This window comes from Neopsephotus bourkii, unplaced genomic scaffold, assembly GCF_033783945.1.
Source record: "Neopsephotus bourkii isolate Nb327-2 ecotype Australia unplaced genomic scaffold, CSIRO-AGI_Nbou_v1 NB_1768, whole genome shotgun sequence".
NCBI classification, from domain to species: domain Eukaryota; kingdom Metazoa; phylum Chordata; class Aves; order Psittaciformes; family Psittacidae; genus Neopsephotus; species Neopsephotus bourkii.
The window spans coordinates 9,864,110-9,888,357 of NW_026902242.1; positions in this window are offsets into that span (position 1 = coordinate 9,864,110).

The following is a 24,248-nucleotide window of genomic DNA, read 5'->3' on the forward strand; positions in this document are numbered from 1 at the left end:
GTATTTAAATACATGTACAACTCCCTGGGCCCCAGTCCTATTAAGTATGGCATTTACATGGAAATGGAAATAGGATTAGGACCACTACTAGCTCTTTCAAATTCTTTGGTGCATTTGTATGTTTGCATCATACCTTCGGCACAAAACAAATCCTTTTATGGAAAATAACGTATTGTGAACACTGCCCATGAAATCTTGGACCTCCTTCTACCTTCCTTAAGGCAAAACAATAAAACTTAGGCACATGTATTATTAATATATCATTTTTCCATTGCACCTTTCACTTAACAAGTTCTGGGTTAGCTTTGCACAGTTGCTGTAAGGTAGAACTATTCTGCTCACTTTATGGGTGGCTAATGTGATAAAGTCCAAACAAAAAGGCAAAAAAGCCAAAATCTGAACGCTAACAGCACCTAATTCTCTATCTTGTGCTAGCCAGTGAGCTATTAGTGATACTTTGGTTAATATGTATGTTCTTATGTTCTTGCCAGGATCTTTGTGCAGTCTTTCCTTGATAGCGTAGTTTTCTTCCAACGGAGTGTCTAGTAGGAGTAAGGGCTATTACAAGTAAGAGGTTTGCATTTTCAAAGCTACTGAATAATTATAGCAGTGTCTAATTTTGAGAAGCTGATTTTGAAGCATTTGAAAGGGTCCTGATCATCTCACATGAACAACACCTGCAATCTAAAACTTCTGCTACATTGTTGCAAAAGCCTAAAAGTCTGAGCTCTAAAGCTCAATTATTCCCTCAGTCCTCATGGCTTTTTAAGACCTTTACCCATTTTGCACCTTTTCCAAGGACATGCAAGGTTTTGCTGATAGTCTGTAGTTCCCCAGAAACTCACCCATCTCAAATTCCTTTTAGTATAGTTCTCTGTAGACTGGATCAACTGTATAAAATCTCTTTGCACCCCCAGCTATCCATTGATAATAGCAGCCTTCTGTAACCAGCAATTCTTAAGAGATGCAATTTGCAGTACACAGTTCTGTGCAACAGTCAAGCAAAGCTCCAATTCCCATTTCATGTAAACAGTGACTCAGATCACTAGGAAAGGGCAACATTCCACATCAATATCACTACAAGATGTGGATCAGTCCAGCCCTGCAAGCTTTAAGATTTGTGTTAATTATTGTGTGGCTGCTGGAAGCCTCTGTTTCTTTTCAAACAAATCACCTTTCAGACATCTCTATCTCAGCTCACTTTGCTTTTTTCTACAGGACTGCTGCTTTATTTTCATGGGAGAAAAAACCCCAATGTGTTAAGCTCTTTACATACAGTTCAGTGCCTGCCTCTTGTGAGCACAGCCAAATCCCATGGTGACTGGGTATCTACTGCCCAATTTATTGCACTCCTTTCAAGAAGCAGGCAAGGCAAAGAATGGCACAACTTTGTTTCTCCACTGCTTGCTGCTCCATTGCAGCAATGGGTGAGGAGGCAGCACCATCTCCCACCCTGCAGAGCCATTTTTCAGCTGCATGCCCTGAAATTGAAATTTAGAGCTGTTCATAAATAAATAAAAGGCTGCCTGTATTTAATGCAGGGAAGTGTCTACATAATTATTTCTCAAGGTAATGAGTTTAAAATAAGCCAAAATGAAGAGGTTGAATATCTTTAGAGCAGCCTGTGCCAGCAAATAAACACAGAACTCTTTTAAGTATCAAATTGCAGAGCAGTTTAAAATCAGCATCACTTATTTAGGCAACAGTAAGTATCTATTTGTGCTGGGCAGGTGGCCAAGGTGAACAAATGAACAACTTATACGTAATTGAATATTAGATGGGCCTCATTTCACTTTACCACCATTTGTCTCTTGGATTATCTGCAACCAACACCACTGAACAAAACGTTACAAAATAAAGTTGGCTGTCAAAACACCTCCTCCAAAGCCAAGGAAACAACTGAGACAGAGCATATAGTGAACTTTGAAAGCAAGTATTCTGAAATGGTAGCTACCCACTTTGCTAAGTACTGAAATCAAGACCAACATCAGTCTAACATACAGAGATTTAGGCAGTGGCATCTCTGCCTTCCTGGATGGATCAGAAATTAGCTGGCAGGTAAGTTGGAGATGCAGCTGGCTAACCTACATTGACACAAAGCAACTAACCAACCCACTCTACGTAGCAAACCCCAGGGATACATGGGCATCAACTATTAATCCAATGTATTACAATGTTTTACCATCCACTTGCTGCAGAACTCATTGGGAAGTCCTTAGTATTAATAGCAGACAAGGATCTGTGGTGTCTTCTTCAAGAATATTTCCCAGACCATTACAGGACTTTGGAGAACATTGGTCCACCTCTAAGACATTACTTCTACAGAAGAGGAAGAAGTGGTCACTGGGGCCTAAATATTTAACTGACAATTCTGATGAAAACAGAGCTACAGTGTGATGAGACTCACACTGCACCTCTGTACAGTGTGCAAAAGTGACTCGATAGCTGAACTGAAATTCTGAAGTAAACAACTTACACTTAAGCATTATTTTAAATCAAATCATTTTAAGCAAGTAAGGCAGAGCAATAAACACATAAACATAAATAAACACAGCCTATTAAAACTGTTCTATTTTGGACTGTGATTTAATGCTGCCGAGAAATGCATTCTAAAAGCTAAGAGGTTCTGCCATCAGAATTAGCAGAGAGAACACAAACAAAAACAACTAATAATCAAAATGGTTTGCAACATTTTCTCTTACAAAGTACTTGAGATCCAGCTAAGCAACAGCAAAGGAAAAACAAAATAACAGGCTGCCTGAAAGGTGTGAACATATAAAGGAAAAGGAATAACCTACTGTCCTGGGTTCAGCCGTAGCAGTCATTTTTCTCTTTCTTGGTAGCTGGTGCAGTGCTGTGTTTTGACTTTCAGCTGGGAACAGAGCTGAAAAACAATGATGTTTTGGTTTGGCCAAGGACTCTGTGGGCCTCATGCTCTGTCAGGGAGGAGGGGAAGCCGGGAGGAAGCAGAGACAGGACACCTGACCCAAACTGACCAAAGAAGTATTCCATACCACAGCACGTCATGCCCAGGATGTAACTGGGAGTGGCCCGGAAGGGGCTAGAAGGGATGGCAGGGTTGGAGGAGGTATCGGTCGGTGCTTGGTCGGGCTGGGGGGCAAGTTATTGGTCGCCTGGTGATGGGGTGTTGTATTCTCTTCCCTTGTTATTTCCTTTATCATTACTATTATTGGTGGTAGCAGTAGTGATTTGTGTTATACCTTAGTTACTAAACTGTTCTTATCTCAACCCATGGGAGTTGCATTCTTTCTGATTCTCCTCTCCGTTCCCCCAGGAGTAGGGGGAGGGCAAGAAGGGGGGGAGTGGGTAACAAGCTGTCTGTCTGGGTTTAAACTATGACACCTACCAAGCAGTATCAATGGAAAATGGGGCAAAACCTGAGCTGTCACCTTTCACAGCACTTCACCATCTGAATTGCTTGAGAAACCAAACCAAAATTATAAGGAACAATTTCTTCACTGAAAGGGTGGTGAGGCACTGGAACAGGCTGCCGAGGGAAGTGGTAGTCACCACCATCCCTGGAAGTGTTCACAAACTGTGTAGCTGAAGCCCTTAGGGACATGGGTTGGTGGCAGTAACAGTTGGACTTGATTTTAAAGGTCTTTTCCAACCTGGTTGATTCTATGATTCTGTGTCAAAACAGTGTTCAGAAATGACTGCTTCGACCTAAACAGTTAGTATTACACAAAATGGATTCCAATGTACAAAGCAGCATTAGAGAGGGTACACACGACAATGATCTCATCCAGTAAGGTGCATTTCAGCTTAAGGAGAAGGAAGATTTCTTCTTTAAAGGGGCTTTTACTGGAATTTGCAGGTCACAGGAAATGTAACCTATCAGCTTGGAAACTTAAAACAGAAATGTCTTGTCCCAGCCAGTGTCTCATCAAAAGAAGTGATCAGAATAGTTTGACCAGACCCAACTATCATAGCCACACAGCCTACATATAGCTCAAATACCTAGGAAATATTCTTGCTCATTTCCTGACATGAATTTTAGCTTTGCAAAATGTGGATGTTTTGCTTTCTCAGCTATACAGAATTTGTGTTTCAATCATCTGTTATTTTGCTACATACAAAGTACTTCAAAAATGCGTATGAAAATTTGCTTCCTTCCCCTGCATTTCTTCTGTCATACGTACGTTAAACAACACTTCAGAGAGAAACCTCAATTGTCAAGAGCTCTCGCAGCCATGCATCCATCTTTTTAATAGAGTTCACTGAGTTTTTCCCCCCCTCTTCACAATAGTAACTAAGACAGACTCTACAAATTCTGGGATTTTCATCTGCAAATAAAAATCTCCTGGACATGCCCTTGCATTTATAAATGTGTTAGTTACTGTGAGGTTTTTGCATTGCTTACCTTAGCAGCTCATGGCAGGAAACAAATCACAGCAAACCTAAGATCAAATCGTTAACTCCACTGCAACTCAAACACAGTAGGAATATTTCACAAGGCTCACAAGCTGAAGGGGAATAGGTCATTTGTATTCCCGAAAACCCGACAGTGACTTCCCTGGGATTTTTTCCTTCCCCAGCACACACTCTGAGCAGAAATTACACTGCATTTGCTGGCAACTTTACCCTTCAAAATGTTCAGCTTTTCATCAGAAAACCTTCACAGAAAGTATTATTTCTTCATTTTAATGCTACTGGATATACACCTGATTTGCACAGATGGCTCTGAACGGGCTAAACTTGCTCTCCAGCATGGTTTATCTGAAGGTTAGAAGTTAAAGTGTGGGTCATAAGAAAACCTAACCATCCGGAAACCAATTTTTCAAAGCAATTTTTGAACCTCAATAAGACAATACAAACTAACGATGCAGAACTATGCTCCAAGAACTCCTCTTAGGCTAAAGCAGCAGTGGCTCTTGGTCATGAATTCTAAGCACTCTGGACCCAATTTACAATAGGTGAGCTGAAGGAATTGTCTCATATTACAGCTCACAAAGTGATTTATGTAAGAACAGTCAGGTTAGAAAAAAGTTGTGCCTAGTATGATATCCACTGTCTCTTACCAGTGATCAGCAGCAAGCAGAAGGGTATACGAACAGTGATATTCTCTAAGCCTTCATAAGGTATGGTTTAAGGGTGTTGTCAGCCACAGGTATCCAATGGCTCACAAGTATTTTCTTCTCTGAATTCGTTCAGTCACATTTTGAGATCCTGACAATGATTTGCCTCTATCATATACCTAAGTGGCAAAGGGTTTCACCCACTTCCACAGGAAAATCAAACCTCAGTTTAGAAGTTCATTATTCTGGCCTTGTGTTTAAAATTTTCTTCTACCAGATAAAGCATCTAATACTGCCTAATTTCTCTGCAAAAGTTTACAAACAGGTAAAAAAGAAAAATACTTAAAAAATATACTAATGTGGTACTAAAGTACGACATCTGCAAAGGGACTTTCTAACAGAAGTGGTAGGTCAATCTAAATGACTCGTTAAAAACTTAAGAGGAGCAAAAACTTGAAAGGAATAATGTAATACTCATAAGAGTTAAGCTTCTCCATTATTTGCCTGGGTTGCTCCACATTTACACTTGCTTGAGTGATCTGTTTTAAAACAGACTAGCTCTCTTTTGGGCAGGTGTATCTTCCCAATTTTTCCAAGATTCATTCAGAAGTAGATTTGCAGACAAGAAGATGCTTTAGATAATCATTTTAAAAACTCTGCAATACAAGTTCTCCCTTGTGGAATTTTAAAGATTTTACTCTAGTGAATGATATTTATCATCCTTGGTATCACTGTTGAAAAAAAAAAAACAGACATAGTGTCTGGGAGTCAAGCAGAGGTAAGTTCTGCATTTTCTGCACTTCTATAAGCTGACTTGCCCCAAGGGTGCCCTGTGGTAGGAGGTTAGAAGCAGTTGAGACCATCATGCTGTGTAGCAATTTGGTGATTTTTCTGGCAATTTTCTCTTGCAGAGCTCTTTTCTCATCAAACATTTTCTTACTGAATTACTCATTGAGGAATAAACTTCAAACAACCCCTTGTTATTTCCTAGCTTTGTTATAAAACACAAGAAATCAAATCAGTGCAAGCTTATCCAGCCAAAACAATAAACATCTACTTGTCTAAGTTAGTTCAACACATTAAAAGTAGCTAAAGCAAAAAAGTGAGGAAGCAAGCCTGAGAGTGTTTAAAAGTCCAAGGTAATAGATATTCGAAGCTTAGGAACGTTTGCCCTCTCTCAAACTGAAACAATTTCTTGTGCCCTACCAGCAAATATGTTTGACAAACAGAGGCATCTGTGATATTTAATGCAGTACTCGAAAATAGTCTTTTGAGAACTACATTATAGAGCTTGTGTCCCAAGCACCACAAGTTTTAGGGCCTGCCAAAAAAAGGATACAGGCTAAACAGGGGATATTTGAGAGGAGGAGCTACATAATTTAACTGTGTGTAGCTAGGGTAGACATCTATTTATTCTTGCTGTCCTCAGAGATGCACTGTTAGCACACACTGAGAGAAGGCTGATAAACCAGTCTATTCAACTGGAGCTTCTAAACTCCATATTATGCTAATGAAATAATTCAACATTTTATTAACTTAGGAAACGGCAGAGTTCAGTTGTGTCTGCTCAGACCTGAACTCTCTCAACTTTCTTGGAACCTATCGGCGGATAAACACAACAAACACGTTAAGTAATGGAAAAACCCATGCTCATCTATTCAGCCAATGGAAAGTTTACTCATTTCCTGTGTCCCAGACTTGGAGGTAAAAACAAAAAAGAAAAAGACAAGGGAAAACCAGACAGCTTCTCAACTTCTGCAACTACTTTTCAGGGTGCTGTGTAACCTCTGCAATGCTACAGTGTCCTTCTCAAAGTAACATGGAAGGAGGGCAACTTAACAACCCCTCTTTCTTTCACACGTACCATAAGGTCTCACAATTTAGGATCTGAAAGTTGCAGAAAGGGGTAACTACCGCTAGACTTTATAGTGCAAACAAGTACAGAGCAATGTGGGGGTTTCTGCATCTTTCCCTGTCACCACCTATACATAACCCAGAACTAATTTGAGCTTTTACATTACCTCTGGTAAGTCCATACAACTTGCACATTCAAAATTTCCACTCAGATGTACTTGGAAATTATTTTAATACATCGGGGGAAAAAAACTCTTTTATGTAGAGCACAGTCGTATTTTCATTAGTTCAATTTCCTTCCCTGGTCAGAAGGAAATGCAACTGGAAAGCTGAGGACATTTTGTAAAGTCGAGTATTTTGGTGAAAAGCATTTTCAGGGTTGACCTTGAGCAACCTTAACCACAACCTGGAACTAAAGCTTTGCACAAAGGGCTGGACAGAACTATAATACATCTAACATTCATTTCATCACCCATAAAAGCAATTTCTAGCTAGGCATGTCATTAGTCCAATTTCAAATGCAAACCTTAGTGCACAAACAAGAATAATTCTTTTTCTCACCTCCTGCCAGTGTGAGATTAGTCAGCATGACACTGATTGCACAACTGAAAGTGCCAGAGATTTGGAAAGAGAATGGATAACAATTTCATGATAACTGAAAATTAATTATACTTACCCAGCAAATAATCGCTGCATGTCCAATGTCTCATTAAAAAAACGAAAAGGAATGGACATCCCCCCTTTATTTTCCTTACCATAAAGCCTGATTGAAACCTAATAAAATATACATGTATATCACCTCCTGGCTACTTTATACAGTCCTCTCTTCACCAGGCTCCTAACTCCTACCTAGAGATTATAGAGCAGCATTGGCTGTAGCAATCATGAGATTGTGGAACTTGGGATCCTGCGTGGGAGAAGCAAAACAGTAAGCAGGAATAGAACCCTAAATCTGTGGAGAGCTAACTTTAGCCTCCTCAAAGACCTACTTAGATGAATCCCATGGGATAGAGATCTAGAAGAGAAGGCAGCCCAAGAGAGTTGGTCAATATTTAAGCACCACTTTCTCCAAGCACAAGACCAGTGTATCCCCATGATGAAGAAATCAGGCAAAGGGTACAGGAGACCTGAATGGATGAGCAGGGAGCTCCTAGGAAATCTTAAACTCAAGAAAGAAATTTATGGGATGTGGAAAAGTGGGCAGGCCAAGTGGGAGGACTATAGGAACATCATCAGGATGTGCAGGAATGAGACAAGGAAGGCCAAGGCCCACAGAGAATTGAGTCTGGCAAAAGACATCAAGGACAAGAAGCACTTCTACAAGTATATCAACAGCAAAAGGCAGATAAGGTAAAATGTGGGACTGCTGCTGAATCAGATCGGTGTTCTGTTCTAGGTGACCCTGCCTTGGCAGGGAGGGTTGGACTACATGATCTCCAGAGGTCCCTTCCACACAATTGTGTGATTCTGTGATACACTCACTGCTCTGAGATGAATTCTGCTGGGCACATGGTACCTAAAAAGCAGATGCTGTAATACCTGCACCTATTCTGTGAAATGTACTGTTCTATCTCTTACAAATTCACTTATCCCAGGCACTGTACATGTTACCCAGGGCAGATACGAGTTAAAAATAAAACCTGTGTGTGGCTTTCTTTTCAAGAAGCATGCATAACCTACTTTCTCTCATTACTTTTGAAGGTAAATCACCTCAGCTAGAAAATCTCTCTGAGAACATATTGCTTGGCTGAGTTTCATTGGCTAGCCAGGCTTGGTAAAGAATATGTTTTAATAGGCTACCATCTGCAACCTTCCCATTATAGTCTCTTTTCCAAGATGTGTGGTATGTGACAACTTTGTTAAATGCATATAGGAGTAATCTACCATGCAAAATTATTTCAGTGACACAAGCTGGAATTCAAATTATGCCATTTCTTTCTAGAAAGCAAATGACTGTAACTTCGAAGAGGAAAGTCATTCTGAGAGTTCTGATGTATTATGATGTATTTAAACCTAAGGTTTAAGTCCTTTGAATTAAAACCAAATTAATTTTGTAACATCCGGGGCACTCATAGGAAGGTGAAGCAAAAGGAAACAAAAATATCCAAGACTTGGAACTTCCTCAGCAAATCTTGCTCACTGTTGCAAACACCTCAGTGTTTCAATTCTCTTCTTCCTTCCACAGCTACTAAGAGCAGGGATGTCCACCAATGCAGAGAATAACAGAATGATTTGGGTGGAATCGACCTAGATGACCCAGTTTCAACCTCCCTGCTGTGAGCGGGGTCATCTTTCACTAGGACATATTGCTCAAAGCTTGATCCAGCTTGACCTTAAGCTTTCAAGGATGGGGCAGCCACAGCTTCTCTGGGCAGCCTGTGCCATTGCCTCACCACTCACATCATAAAGAACTTCTTCTTTTGTGTTTTCAGTATCATTGTAATTTCCTTAGTATATTGGTTTTTAGAAGTATCATTGTCATTTCTTTAGTAGCTTGGTTTTTAGAAGTCATGGGACTTCACAGTTCTCCAAAGAAGGGCACCTGAGCACTCCACAGTTTTTTACTGTCCTGTGAATCAGAAAAGCAGAATGGTGATATTCTACATTCTCCTTGAAGTCATTCAGGATACATTTAGGACAGGAGATATATCACTTCTCCTGCTCCCCCTAGGAGGACTGGTTGGTTTGTGCTCTGAGCTCCCAAATCCAGAAGTAAACTGCAGAGGCGTGGCACAAAGTCCAAGACCTAGCACTATTAAACCTCCATCCAGAGCTTATTCACTCACACCACTATTGTCATGTGGCTACTAAGTAGATTGTCTTTGGTGTAGAAATAAAATCACCGTTTTGATAGATGGATACTAAACTGGTTTGTACCTACTGAGGTTTTACTGTTCTCAAACTTACTACTCAGTTCACTGATAAAGACCTTTTAGCCTCCCACAAAACTATGTTGATTTCTTCATCAAAGTAGTTTTGTATGTATTTTTAAAAGTTAAAGTTCTCTTTTAAAATACATGTTAATGTTGCCTATCACATGTTTCTCTGTTTTCTAGAACTTCAACCCTGAATTTCATTGAAACACGACAATATTCTACCACTGCTAAATTCTACTCTCTATCACATGATGAAAGAAGTCAGCTCATTGTATTACACAGGTAGGAAAGCAAATTTAATTACAATGCCATTTCTTGGATATGTACATAGGTTTCTTATCACTCGTAAAACAAAATAAAAATTTTGGAGTTCCATGGAAGTAGCCAAGCCATGAATATAAGATATGTGCATTATATGAGAACAAAAAGGAAGTAGACCTACAACAGCAATATGGCCTGTTATTAAATTTAGTACAAATTTGAGACTGATAAGACACTTCATATGCAGATGTCCAATTTCCTTCACAATAGTACACCAAGGCATAAAACAATAAGCATTCACTGAAGGGGATATGTTCATATGATGAAGATACCTGCTTCAGAACTAATCTCTGTGAAAAAGATGCCACATAGATATTGGAGCAATCCAACAGATCAGAGAATATCTGAAATGGGCATTCGTGGGTATGTGATGGGGGAGAGGAAGATATGTGAGAGAAGGGGGTTGTGAAAGGTTGTTTCCTTTTCTTTTGAAAACTTCTCTAAATGCTGACCACTAACTAATCAAAGGAAGAAGCCTCATAGAGAAGGTTTTGCATGAATGGAAATGTCAAACTTGGAAACAGCAAATTGAAAGATGTCTACCTGCACAGAAAAAATGTTATTCAGCTCAGTCTATGTGAAAAAAAGTCCCAAAGATATTTAGCACAGTTCACAGGCAGCAATGACTGACAAAACGTATTGCAACCCCTTTATCAAGCTGAACAGAGCTTGAGACCAAATTTCCCACCTTGTAAACAAATGGACTTGGAGTATGAGTTATGCTTTGCTGTATTTTGGTCATGAAAGAACAGAACCAGTTGTTTTGCTTTTGGTTTTTTACTTCCCTCAAGCTAAAACCTAGAAGTTTTATATATAACTATTTAAGTACTGAACGTTTTTATCCAAAGCCTGTTACTTTCACTTTGGAATCAAAGTAAAAACTCTTATCTAAATCAGTATTTGTCCATTAAATATTCCACAAAACTATGTTATTGTTTAGCATCCATGGGTTAAGAGTAGAAGTTGTTCCAAGTTTTCAGTACTTCCTGTGATAAAGTGTGAATGAGACCTGAAAATCCACTAGACTCTGGACTTTTTAGTGGCTAATGATGTTACAGACATTGACTTAGTATCTTCAAATCCTATTTCATAACATCTCATTCCTTGAAATTACACTTAGGTTTCTGGTAGGCTTTTCCTTTCCAAATTACAGAAAACAGCTTCCCCAAGAGCTTTAAAAAAGACTGCCTTAATAGCTCTATTTTCTTCCTCCACAGATACTAATTAATTTTGCACTGACTTGCAGCATGATGATTTCATTGCAGAAACATCAAAAGGTCAATAATCAAGCACAGAGAATCTACTGTGCAAGGTGAACAACATGATGAAAACAGTTTTTCAGAAGGAAGAAGAAAGTGTAAAGGTCAATATAGCACTTCACACTGACATTAATTTCCTCATCCCATTTAACTATACACATCTCAAAGTGCATAACAGAGATAAAAATAGGATTTATGTTGTGAAACTTGGAGTTAAAGTCAAGGACCACAGTAAACCAAACAAACTGAACTTAAGTTAAAGATCTGGTATGTAAGAAAACAAATATTATAAAACAAAATTAAAACTACAGCAGGCTGGAATGGTACTTCACAAACAAATAAGCTGCCCTGGAAAGATGTAAGTACTTCAACATTAGCTGGACACCATGTTAACAGAGTTGGACAAAATTCTTTCCCTTAGAAGCTCTTCCCACCCATATGCATTAAAGTATATTCAACATCAGTGTAGACATGAGTTATGAGTTCCCCTAAGAACTACTACCTGAGGAGCCATACATTAGGAAAATGCATGTCCTTGTGGATCAATGTATAATAACAATTGGATTATCCACATTAGGTGTAATGAAAGTTAACACTTAAAAACATGTGCAATTGATTTGCATTATCATCCCCCATTATTAACAGTTATAAAAAACCACATTTTATGATGGACTTCAGGAAAACTATCCATTTAAAATATTATCAACACTCTCACAGAGAAAAAAAGTAATGAGATTTTGTATTTCACCATACACATCAATTGTCTTTAACTTCTAAATTAGAGCAGTTCTTTAAACAGGTGTTTTTTAGGAGAAAGCTGTAGTTCTGATTAGTTTTAACGGCATGATGAATGCTCACTGTTAGGATACCCAATGTTCATTGGAACCACACATTTAAATTAGAAACTAATTTTGAAAATGGTTTAGCCTAAATTCCATTTGCACCTCAATATTAGATGCAGATTAGATGTCAGACTTTAGGCACCTTAGGCAGAAAAATATGAGCTTTCTGTAACATTAATATTAGCATCTAGTCTTGCACTATTTTTTCTACTAACAACTTCAATGAAATGAAACTACCTGAATGAAAGCAAGGTAGTTAAATATTCCTAGTTCTGTTCACCTATATCGTTAAGCCTTAATTGTCATTGAACTCTATTCACACAGTTCTCTGAACATTTCTTTGTGCAGCTGTATAATGCCTAGTTTTGTCAATGGACGTTTAAGGGTACCTAGACAAGTAAGGCAAAGTTCAGAATGAAATGGAGCTAGTATTTTGGGACCTAAAAATCAAACACGAACCTGACAAACACTCATGAGTTCCTTTGTCACTCAGCTTCTTCTCCATCTAGAAAAAGAGATTAACTACAATCTGCTGTTAGGTAATCACCAACAGTGAAGACGCTGCAAAATACATTTCACTTACAGAAGAGCACTGAGAGAAAAATGTTAGACCATCAGAGCTAGGCCCCAAAAGCTTGGCCCAACATCCCCATGTCTCTGAGGACACATGAGCCTAGGCATGAAAAACTGAGAGCCTTTTCTTCTATCTCTCTGCATAATAAGGAATCTCTGGTTAATGCATCAGAAGATGTATTTTCTACACCAGCTTTCAGTGTTACCAACTCTTGCACTGTTCATGCACCTCAGTGAAAGAATACTCTTTCATGGTTGGTACCACTAAGGAGTGCTTATGAGTCCAGGCATAGGGACAATAGACCACTAGATTGCAACATGTGGTTTGGAGTGAAATGCTATCCCAGAAACTGGATACCTAAATCTTTCTTATGGTTCTATTCATATTCAAACCTTTAACCTCAGTCTAATCGTGTTTTTTTAAAAACTCAGTTTAGTTTTAACCATCCTTCTAACAGCCCAATAACTGTCCTTTCCTCTCTGGAGAGGTAGTGTTTTATGTACCTCTCAAGAAAGAGTCATTTCCTACCCAGAAAAGAAACAAGACCTTGTTAACACTTTATCTGTTCTTAATTTCTCTGTAGAAGTGTTAATCTGACAAAATGTTTATTTTGTTCCAAAAGAGAGGTTTAAATATCAGGTGAAGAAATTTGCAGATGCTGAAACTACACTTCTGTGTAATCACAGAGGTTAGCAGCCAGAACTGTACGACAGAAAAGGGATTCTTGTGTGTTACTAAACATCAGTCTAATTAGATATGGTAGCAACAAGATAATTTGTACAGTTAAGGCAGGCCTTACTCTTAGATTGAGTGACATAATACTGAGATTAAAATTCCTGTTCAAAGTCAGAATAGGTATTTGAAAACTGATACAATTAATATAATTGCATTAGTCATCTTATTGTTTAATGAAAAAAAGATGTTTTGTCAGAGAAGCACATCTGAAGAGACTTTCTGTCCAAAAGCTCTAAGTTAAGATGCCAAATTACTCCTAGGTACAAATTATTCAAGCCAGGCAGAAATCAAACTTGCAGTCTTTCAGTTAGTAGCCAGACACTTCATTCTGCATGGCTGGCAGAAGCATCCACCCTTGGCATTCACTCCTGGTTAACTTCAGTATCTCCTCTCTTACACTATATTTGAAAAACTTGTCCTATGCTTTATTTGTTGCAGTTGTTTTAAAAGGAAAAACTAGAATCTTATTCAGAGCTTTTAATTCCACTGTTTGATAGGGAAGTGCAGGGCTCACAAGCACAAAGGGTGAATCTTTTTGTGTTTCAAGCCTAAGATAGCTTGTATACCACACAAATGTTGTGGGTTTCAGCACTGTGGATGGAAAAATACAAAGCTGCTAAGCTACCATTCAACTAGGATTCAATCCATGCCCACTGGTCCACATTAAATAGGCATAAAAATCTCATGTAAACATTTAAAATGAGCTAATCCATTACTGACGGTGTTATAGATTGGCCTTACAGAAAGAAGTCTTATTGCCAGACGGGTCCTCTTTAGACAGCAAAGTTCAATTTAATGAAGGGCTCGTACAGTTCAGGCTATTCAACACCAGTTTCAGCTCTGCTTGCCGCTCAGTACCATGCACCTCACAGAGCAACAGTCAGTAGCAATTAAGGGTGAAGAAGCAGCAACCACTGAAACAGGTATTTGAACTGCTATTGCTAGATGACATTGATGTGATGGCCCAAAGGACAGAGAGATGTGTAGGAAAGCTACTGTCCAGCAGTCAGCAGTGCAGAAGGTGACAGGCCTTGCCTGTGTAAGGTAAATCACATGGAAGTAACAAGACCCTGGCTAACAACGACCAAACCAATGAATCACACAGCTCCCTGTAGCAAAATCCTGCTACTGATTAGCTGGAGATAAAATTTCATTCTTCTTCAGACTAAGAGTTAATTCTATGTATTCACACTAAAAAATACTGTTTAATATGTGGCTATTCAAACATGACATGACCTGAGCAAGGACCTGTGCCTTTGCATGACAGTTTCATAGCAAACGAGCTGAAGGAAAGGTCTGCTGATGTTTTATAGGCCACATAAAACTGCAGCCTCTAACTAGGTTTATAATTTGGTAATTTGATATGTTATTAACCTAAGTAGGCTGCAGCCTTCTTGCACTGATACCAGTGTCAACAAAATGCATCCCTGAGATCTTCCAAGGTTTGCAAGTGTCTAAGCAACACTTAAAGTTATTCCTAAAGATCTAGTAATATCTGATTAAGAGTTAGTTCTGCTAGTGGGTAGCTGCCAAACAAGGACAAGAACAGTTAACTTCAGCAAAACACCCCTCCACACTTTATAAACTTGTGTCTGAAAAATTCTTTCCTGCAGAGTAATTACTCATTTCTGCTGTCAATTCCACAGAACTGGCTTTCAAATTTAATTTTACAGCCTATATACATAGTTCTGTTACAAATGAACTGAATTTAGTATCTAAGTCTTGACAAACTGTTACCTCAGTGAAAGGAGAACTTCATGACTTTCAGGCACTGTAGATTTTGATAACATGACATATATATTCATACTTGCATCCTCTTCTGTCTGAAACTAGGGTTACACAACCTCAACTAGTAGCCTGACCTTGCCTTCAAAACTAGTACCACCTGCAAGTTACCTCAGTTTACTTCACATACTGCTTAAATATATATATATAGCAGGTTAACTACTGTAACAGCCACTATGTTACATTTTTTTAGGATAGTATAGATAAAAAGTATAACTTCTGGTTGACTTTTTCCTCAAATAGAAGTCCCACTAAGATGGACTTTCTCCTTGAAATCTAGCTTTGAAAATTTATTGATTATAGATTAAATCACCCAAATTCTACCTTAACTCATGTACGACAATGTGAATATGTTTTACACACATTAAAGTGATCTATTTCTATTTCTATTTTACCTCTCTCACATTTTAAATAGCTTATAAATAATTCTGAATTCCAGCAAAAAAACACAACAACAACAAAAAATCCTGTATGTTCTTATAACCGAATTGAATCTTCTTTCATAGCATTATGATCAGTATGCAAATTAATTCTACTGCATAAGCTCCTTTGCCGTTTCTGAGTTGATCTCCTTCTCTTAACCACCTTGGTTGTATCTCCTTCCAGAAGCATAAGTAAACCCTGCAAAAATAGGATTCCAGATAATTACATTGAAAGCCCAGAACACTTCAGTGACAATGGAAGTATGATGAGATTTGACTACCCTGATGACCTATTACAAGATGTCAGATGTGATAATCATCTCTTCAAATCAACACCTACAATTTGCTTCAGAAATCAGATATTCAGAACTAGTCATGGATAGAATTGTAACACAATCTAGGCAACAGCACTTAATCATGTATTTGAAGGGTGTGCTTTTGGAAGCATTGTACGAAACTAGGAAATAAAAAATGATACAAAATGGAGTTGTGTTAACTACAGGCCAAGTGTTGGCAGTGGGTTATAGCACACCTATTTACCACAAAAATGGATCCACTTACTACAAAAAAAGGTTCCTCACCGAGTACTTCCCTGCAGTATTATATGAAGCAATTTGAAATTTGTGTGTAAGTAAATGACTGTATTTGCTATAAACTCATATGTTTAAGAAACCCTGTAATTTTAAATAAATGCAGCCATTTATTACAGTCCAACATGCAATGCTAATGAACATGTAATCACAGTTCAAATGACATTCATGCTTCTACTGAGATGGGCCAGATTAGTCCACTAGGACTACAGAAATAGTTTTAAGCCTCCCTTCAGTGACAGACTTGCTTCTAATAAAAGACAATGAGCATTTAGGACCTGGATCATCTCTTAAAATTTTCTTTAATATTGAGTTTATAGAAAGACATCTACATATCATAGAAGACAATACCATGCTGGCTTTCCAAATGCCTCAGCTTTTCCGTTTTGCACTTTTTGCATTTTTTGAAATTCACATATCTTCTAAACTTATGCTTTTTCTCTGTTTTATACTACCTACAGACCGAATCAAATGGAGGATATAGCACTCTGAATGTTTAAGGAAACTTCATGTATTCCACTATTATTTCACAGCAAGTTATTAAATTGTATCATGAACACAGCTATAGCTGGCCAAATTACTTAAGTACTTTTAAACCTGGAAACATTTTCATAGCACTTTGTGGAAAAAAAAAAAAAGAGAAAATACTCAGAGAAAAATAAAACTTCAAAATTACAACTTTCTCAGAATTGGGATGTAACTGTCCTGAGACCAGATGAAATTCTAGAAATAGGAAGCAAATCAGACACCTGATTTAGTACCAAGAAAGACATTCACAAACCCAAAAACATGAAAGACTAGCGATTACTACAGTTGTGTCATCTGACCAGTGCTATAACATAGTCTGTAAAATGTCTCAATCTTCTTAGGCATCAGGTTTTATTTATAAGATTTCAGTGGCATACTTCAATTGCCAAACATCTCCAGCGATTAATTACATATACCACTCACAGCAAACTTGAGAAGGCTGCAATGCTTAGCTGCAAATTCCTAAGTTATTTTTTATCTAGGAGGATGAAAGTCATCTTCCTTCTCAAGCCTGATATATACCAACACTCCTGTCAACAAATACTTGTCACGAAAGGCATGCTCGGCTTTGATGTTTAAATCATGTCATCCTTTACCTATCATGTACAAGATTAAACTCAAAGCCCCATCACAGTAGTGATCATTAAGCTCAAACTAGCTAAAAAATTGCCACAGTCTCCTGGTTTACATCTCCCAAGGCAGCTGCTTTCTTTGGGTAGAATGAAACTCTGAAATGATGGGGTAAGGCACATCAGACATAACAGAGTCATCAAATCAGTTACTGCAGACAACCACATCAAATAACTCTGTACATAATAAAATCCATCCTAACACCAAATGTGCTCACGTCCCCTCTGCTCCTGTGGATGGCTGCTCCAGAACCCCATTCAGTCATAGTTCTTCTTAATTTCCATCATAAATTTATTCAGGGGCACTGGATACTCATTTTTTTGTTATGTCAGCATTGTTCATCATCTTAAATAGCTCTTCTACCTTCATACTGTTTATCCCTTAAGTTTTTATAGAAAACAATAAGGTTTTCTCTACATCTGGTTTTTGGCTTGGCAAGTGTCAATTTTAAGCATGAAGATACTGATCCCCTTACTGCCCTTTTCTGATGTTGCTCTCTCAGAGGGGAAGAGAAAGCAAAGTCTTTTCAATGGCTGCTTGAGACTGTAAGACTCTCTCTTGCAAAATCATCCCCTCTGACTCCTCTAAGAAATGAAAGACACATTTCCTTGCCATATGCTCTAAGAATACAGATGCACAAAAACTGTAAGGAAGCCTTTAAGAATAAGGCCATTTGCCTGGGTTTTTTTCCTGCCCCAGCTTTAAAATATTGATTATAACATATTTGTATTTTGCTATGAGCTAGGCCAGCTTTCAGAAGATGCTATGCAATCACAGGGAAAGTAATTAGGATTGATATTGCTACCAGTTGTTCAAATCACTTACACTTCTCTGCTTTGAGCTAAGAATGATTTATCATAATTTCCTTGACAAACCAAACATAACACATAGTGTTTCTCATTTTAAGAAGAAGGTTCTTTCTTCCAAGTATTTATCTTTGTTTGAAATGTTCCTGTTAATACTGAGTCTACTGATGAATCAATTTCTACTGACGTGGATAATAAATGATTCAAAACTGAAGCTACTCTCCTTTTGAATCTTTAAAGAAATATTTCATTCTGAAATACTTTCAGGATTCTACTTCTACGGTAATTATCCAAATTAACTGGCAGGTTGTATTTTCATTTCACTGCAATCTAAACAGACAATGATTTTGTGGTTTTGTACATGTATTTTTTTAATCGTTACTAGCTGACATCAGTGTATGTAATTAATTAAACCTTAACTTCAATTGGCTTCTTTCTGTAGTAGAGAAATTATGCCAATCTTTCTGAAGCATTATGTTGCCAGGGAACTATTACAGACACATGAAAGTATTTTAAATTCTTTTTGTTTGTATGTGAAAATTAATATTTGTTATTTACATATACTCCTTTTGGTTTCCTTGTCATGCCATTTTTCTTTCCAAACTGCTGAGCTCTCCAACATACTCTTCACATAAAGAGCACAAACAGGCTCTTTACACAGTCCATAGTCACACAGTTCAAGTGCCATATTCACTGCAGTGGGTTACCTGCTCTTCACGTTAAACTTTTCAGTTATTCCGGCTCCCAGTGTATGTACCAATGTTTGCAATTAATGTTCCCTTTCCCAATAATTAGTAACATTTTCTCAGGGCTGTGATGCTTCAGGGGTTGCTAGGAACCTACAAGTACCTCAGCTTCTATATTCCTTGAACAAAGGACATGTTACTGCTTTTTCAGATTATTCTCCCTGAGAAAGGCATTGTCTGGCTAGCCAGCTCATACCACAACATCTGTCAGCGCTCAATATCAGTCCCCAGCATTGCCCCAGACACTGCTGCCCTGCACTGGCTGTGGCTGGACACCACAGAGATGAATTCACACCTGTGAGCAGCATAAATTTGTTGGTTTCCTCTGATCCATCATGAGAGTTCAGTAGCAGAAAGGCTTAATACTAAAATAGACCTGAGAATTACTTGACAAGTGTTGAATTTAGGCTTTGGGGTATCAAACATAAAAAGAAAAAAAAGGGCTGGTTTATAAAACATAAGGAAAATCATTCCCATCTCCATCTGACAACAGGGCTCATTCCTACCTTCTTCAAACATATCTCAGGCAGGAATCCCTTGATATCATGTAATATCAGAGAGGAATTGCTGGACTCACGTGACCTGGAAAATTATCCTTAACACATGGTCACTTTTACTTCTTCATAACCTTTTAAATATATTTTGCTATACACAAATGCCCTTGAATGCTACAACTACATATGCAAAGAATTTCTTCTGCCCAGTTCAGACCTAATCATTAAGGAGTTACACGAACTATGAAAGACCTATGCACTCTCCCGGGAGTAGTTTTTTCTACTTGTCTATAAAGTATTTGTCTATTTGTCTCATTCACCCTGACAACAGCACTTACTAAATGCCAGTTGTTCATGTAACATTCGTCATCTCTTCCATATTATTACTCACACAGCATACTAGAGCAACTAGAGCAATACTCTAGGCATGGCTCCCATGCTTTTACTGCACAGTGTTGATGATGTAAAGCTAAAGCAATAGCCATAATAGAAATTTACACTTCAGAAGAGGGAAACCAAAGATTCAAACTTGTAGATTCTCTATTCGATTAATTTCCCACTGAGTTCTCCTGCTGGAGAAATGAAGAACTGTGTTATGACCTAGCAGTTAAGAGAGGATGCTTTGTAGATACACATCCATGGGAACTCTTATTGGAAAAGACGAAACAATTTTCAGAGGATCTAATCGCAGTCTGAAGTTGAAAGCTGAACAAAAGCTAGAAAATTGGAGAAAGCCATTGGGCTTGAACAGGTAAGGGATTATTATTTCTGAAAGGGTCTGTATGGAACTGCAGCCAAAAGAACTGCTTTCAAGACATTCTGAGATCCAGCTTCTATGTTTGCCACATTGACTAGTAGACATCACTGGAAATTAAGAAAAGATAAATTAGGCAGTCCTGTCTACATAGCTTTTCCTTTTTTTTTCATATATGATTACCAGAAGAGCTGAAATGCTCAATTAAAGAATAATATTGTGAGATACACAAAACGCCCAAGTATTTCCTTACTTTTACATCCCACATGTATTCAAATGGTAAAAGGACTAGAGAAGTAATATGTGAAAATTATGCTAAATTTATCTTAAAATTAATTAGAATGTTTGTCTATTATGTATATAATACTAATTTTTTTTTATTCTTGGTTTTGTGAGATTTTGCAATGGTAACCAAAGAAGTATTAGCATTGGTACAGGCCTAATAATCCTCAGATAGGAATAATATTTAGGTTATTATAGAAATAATGCTAAACTTAAGACAAGTTAGCAGAAGAGAGAACATTCAGTCAACAGCAAACATGTCACAAATTACTTGATCTATCTGATTCAAAGTCAGCTGGGAAGCCCATGGGAAGATCCCCATTGCCTTATAAATAGGCTATTGATCGGTTCAACGGATCATACATTATGTACTAAGAACCCTTCAGGACATCTTCATTCAGTGTTACTAGTCAAAAGAACAGCTTTGTTGGCCAGACTGATATTTTGCCCCTGCTTTTACTAGGTCATGTCAAAACTGTAACACTTCCCCATAGGTTTATTTGTGCATCTGGTTAGTTACATATGCCACACATTTAATTTTAAACTTATCATCATTAAAAAGGTGTCTTTGCAGTTCCTTCAGAGTGAAGAACCATCTGAAGTGTTATCAGAATTTAAAAAATAAGATTAATTAGTACAGTTGAGACATCACATAAAAGCACATCATACCCTACCAGTATTAATTCCAGAAGTCATTCAAAGACTTATCTGTAGCAATTTCAAAGGCCAGAAAAATTAATTTCACATATCTCAATTTCCAGAATGATTTATCTTTTTTCCACTCAGCACTATTATGTTCACTTGAAGGTCTCTATATGTTTTGCAGTTGTAGATATCTTCTTTTAATTAATTCAGCAAGAACTGCTGTTCTCTTTTCACAGTAAAGGAGTGCTGTAGCACTCTGGTAAACTGCATTTATCTAAATTAAGGGTGAAACTTCATATAACAAAGGTGAATATGGTTACCAGGCAATTGTTCAGTAAGTCTTTATGAATTAAAACAAATGTTTGATGTAAATACTGCATAAAGAATGACGCTATCTTTGTATTATGTTTTGTTTTATTTGACTGACTCAGCAATAACCTAATTTCAGTTCTAGGACAGCTATTTTGATAATAAAATACTTTCATGCATAATTTAAGCCTAACCTCAGTTTTGCCTTAAACATATGAAGCACATTCTATGAAAGAAAGGAGATCAGTTTTACAAATAATCTTGTAGTGCTACATTGATGAAGTGATCAAAATTCCTAATAGATCCAGTAGCCCATTACACACTTTCTAGTGTTCAAGATTGATTAAGTGATAATTGCATTTGATGTAGGTCTTATACCATGAAACAAATGGTTCATCACACCAAAATGATGAGGCTGCAGACTGATCAATTGATCCATGCAAAATTTATCTCATACTCTCAAACATCACTAATACCATATTTCATTAGAAAACTGCACAACTTGGGCAGTTATTTTTTTAACCCCTTCTTATAATATGTGTAGGTAAGAATACTTACATGTTTAGTCATGCCAAATGGCTTTCCTAACACATTTCAAATTCATTTTAAACCAGCAGTTGATCACGCCACTGATTGCTCAGGCAGGTGTGGTTAGGTCTCATTTGAATACATGCTGAAATGTCAGATATATTTACACTGCCTTTTGTGGGCTTTAGATTATATGTGGTTTGTTGTTTTTTTTTTTATATTGTCTAGCAAAGTAAGTGGGTAAAGCAACAAAACAAAAACAAACAAAAAATCTGCTTTCTCAGTTACTTCTCTTCTGTTTTCATTGGCAAATGATGCTCCTTCCAAGTCAGCATGCAGATAGCATCAGAAACTGCCTTACCTCCTGACTATTGAAATGGTACTGAAAAAACCCACAAAAGGCAGATACACAACTGCCTCCTCTAGCTGGCTTTAATATTCTTCCACCAGTTAAAAATATTAAGAATAAGATTAAAGATTAAGAATATTAAGAAATAGAAGTCCAGCATATTAGATCTCTTTCCCTTCCCTCAGAAGCACCTCCATCTGGTGCAGTGCAGCAGTACAGCAACATGAAACAGCTGTAAAATGGGTGCTATAAAACTGAACTAATAAATCACTTGTCTAACACTTTCATCTTCCTGTCTTATTTGCATGTAGTTTGACCATAACCACAGTTGTTCTGTTTCCATAAGACTGCAATCAGAAGCGACTTATTTTAGGATGTTGGGTAATTCAAGAAAAAGAAGAAAGAGGAGAAGCACATTAAATAAGTCATTGAAAAGAGACCTGTAAGGCACTGGGGAATTTTCAAACAGAATCATTAACCATTGTATGTGATATTTTATAGCACATCTGCCACATCCGAAGTATTCTTCGCACATGATGATTTGTATTGTCAGTGTCTTAAAGCTTCTATTCCCATTCAAACATTAAGATCAGTGGAATGGGGCTTCAAAACAGCAGCTGAGAATTGGACCCAAGAGCTTTTCAAATAGCTATTTCTCCCTAAAATATAAACAGTGTATCATGAAACTAATTATTCTAGTATCCCATTGATTCTCAAAGTGTTGCTGTAGTGCTTTGCTGCAGATGAGGTACTATTATTGTGTCATTTAAAGCATGGACTACTAGTCTAAATCCACTAACATCAACCAGTAACAATAGCTGCTGTCAAAGGATGCTTTTACCTGCACAAACCAGGTTTTTGAAGGTAAAGGTACATCGGTGCTGAAGAGTAGGAGCAGTTAGCGCTCCTTAGAGTATAGTGAAAACTTCATCAGAGGCTGTTTCAGAACAGACAAGAAAAAACAAAGCAATAGCTTCTTTTTTTGGGGTTACCCTGGGGGGGGGGTTCGGATACTTTTCCTGGTCAGTGTTTATACTCCAGAATGCATTCAAAAAACTGAATACATTCTAGAGCATATATAAGCAGAAAAGATTTGCTTAGTTCAACTCATTTTAACTTATCACTAAGCTCACAGCTCCCAACCAGACTGCAAATTCTGTTAATGAGGTCTAATAAGATAATCCTAGTTTTAGACAAATCCTATCACTATGCGAGCAGACTATTTCAAACATTCCAACATGTAAAAAAACACCCAAACCAAACCAAAACCACACAAAAATAACTAACAAAAACCAACCAAACAGGACATGTTGCTATGAATGCCTGACTATTGCTAGGACAGAGATAGGGAGAGATTTTTTTCCAGGCTTGCTATCCTCTTCCCAAATGAGGGGTAAAAAAAGAACCAAGACTAAAAGAAAAACTCCTGGAAAAGCACACTGGCCTATTTTCCCTGCTAGGAAAAAGCTGTTCCTCTGCAATGCTCAAGATACAGCCTAATGTATTGCCACCTTTTATAAAGAACCACAAAAGTGGACTTGAGTACTGGATTACTGTTTTTGGACTACAGATTTAAGAGAACATTTTTCTATGCTGAAGCAACTCATTTTAGTACATTCCTTAACTTTCCCAAACCAATGGCTTGGGCTGATCCTTGCTAGACACAACTCTTCGCTTGAAAGCCAATGGTACCAGTTTAAATACAACTCAGGCATTTTCATTCCTACCTATTTTCTGCCATCAGTCAGGGTTTAGTTCATATTATAACCTTAGTATCATTACGCTACATTTTTATATGCAATTTCACATGAATTACACTGCCTGACAAGCCTGCTGCTTCTCCATTGGATCCCTAGACTATTTGTTTCATTTTGAATACA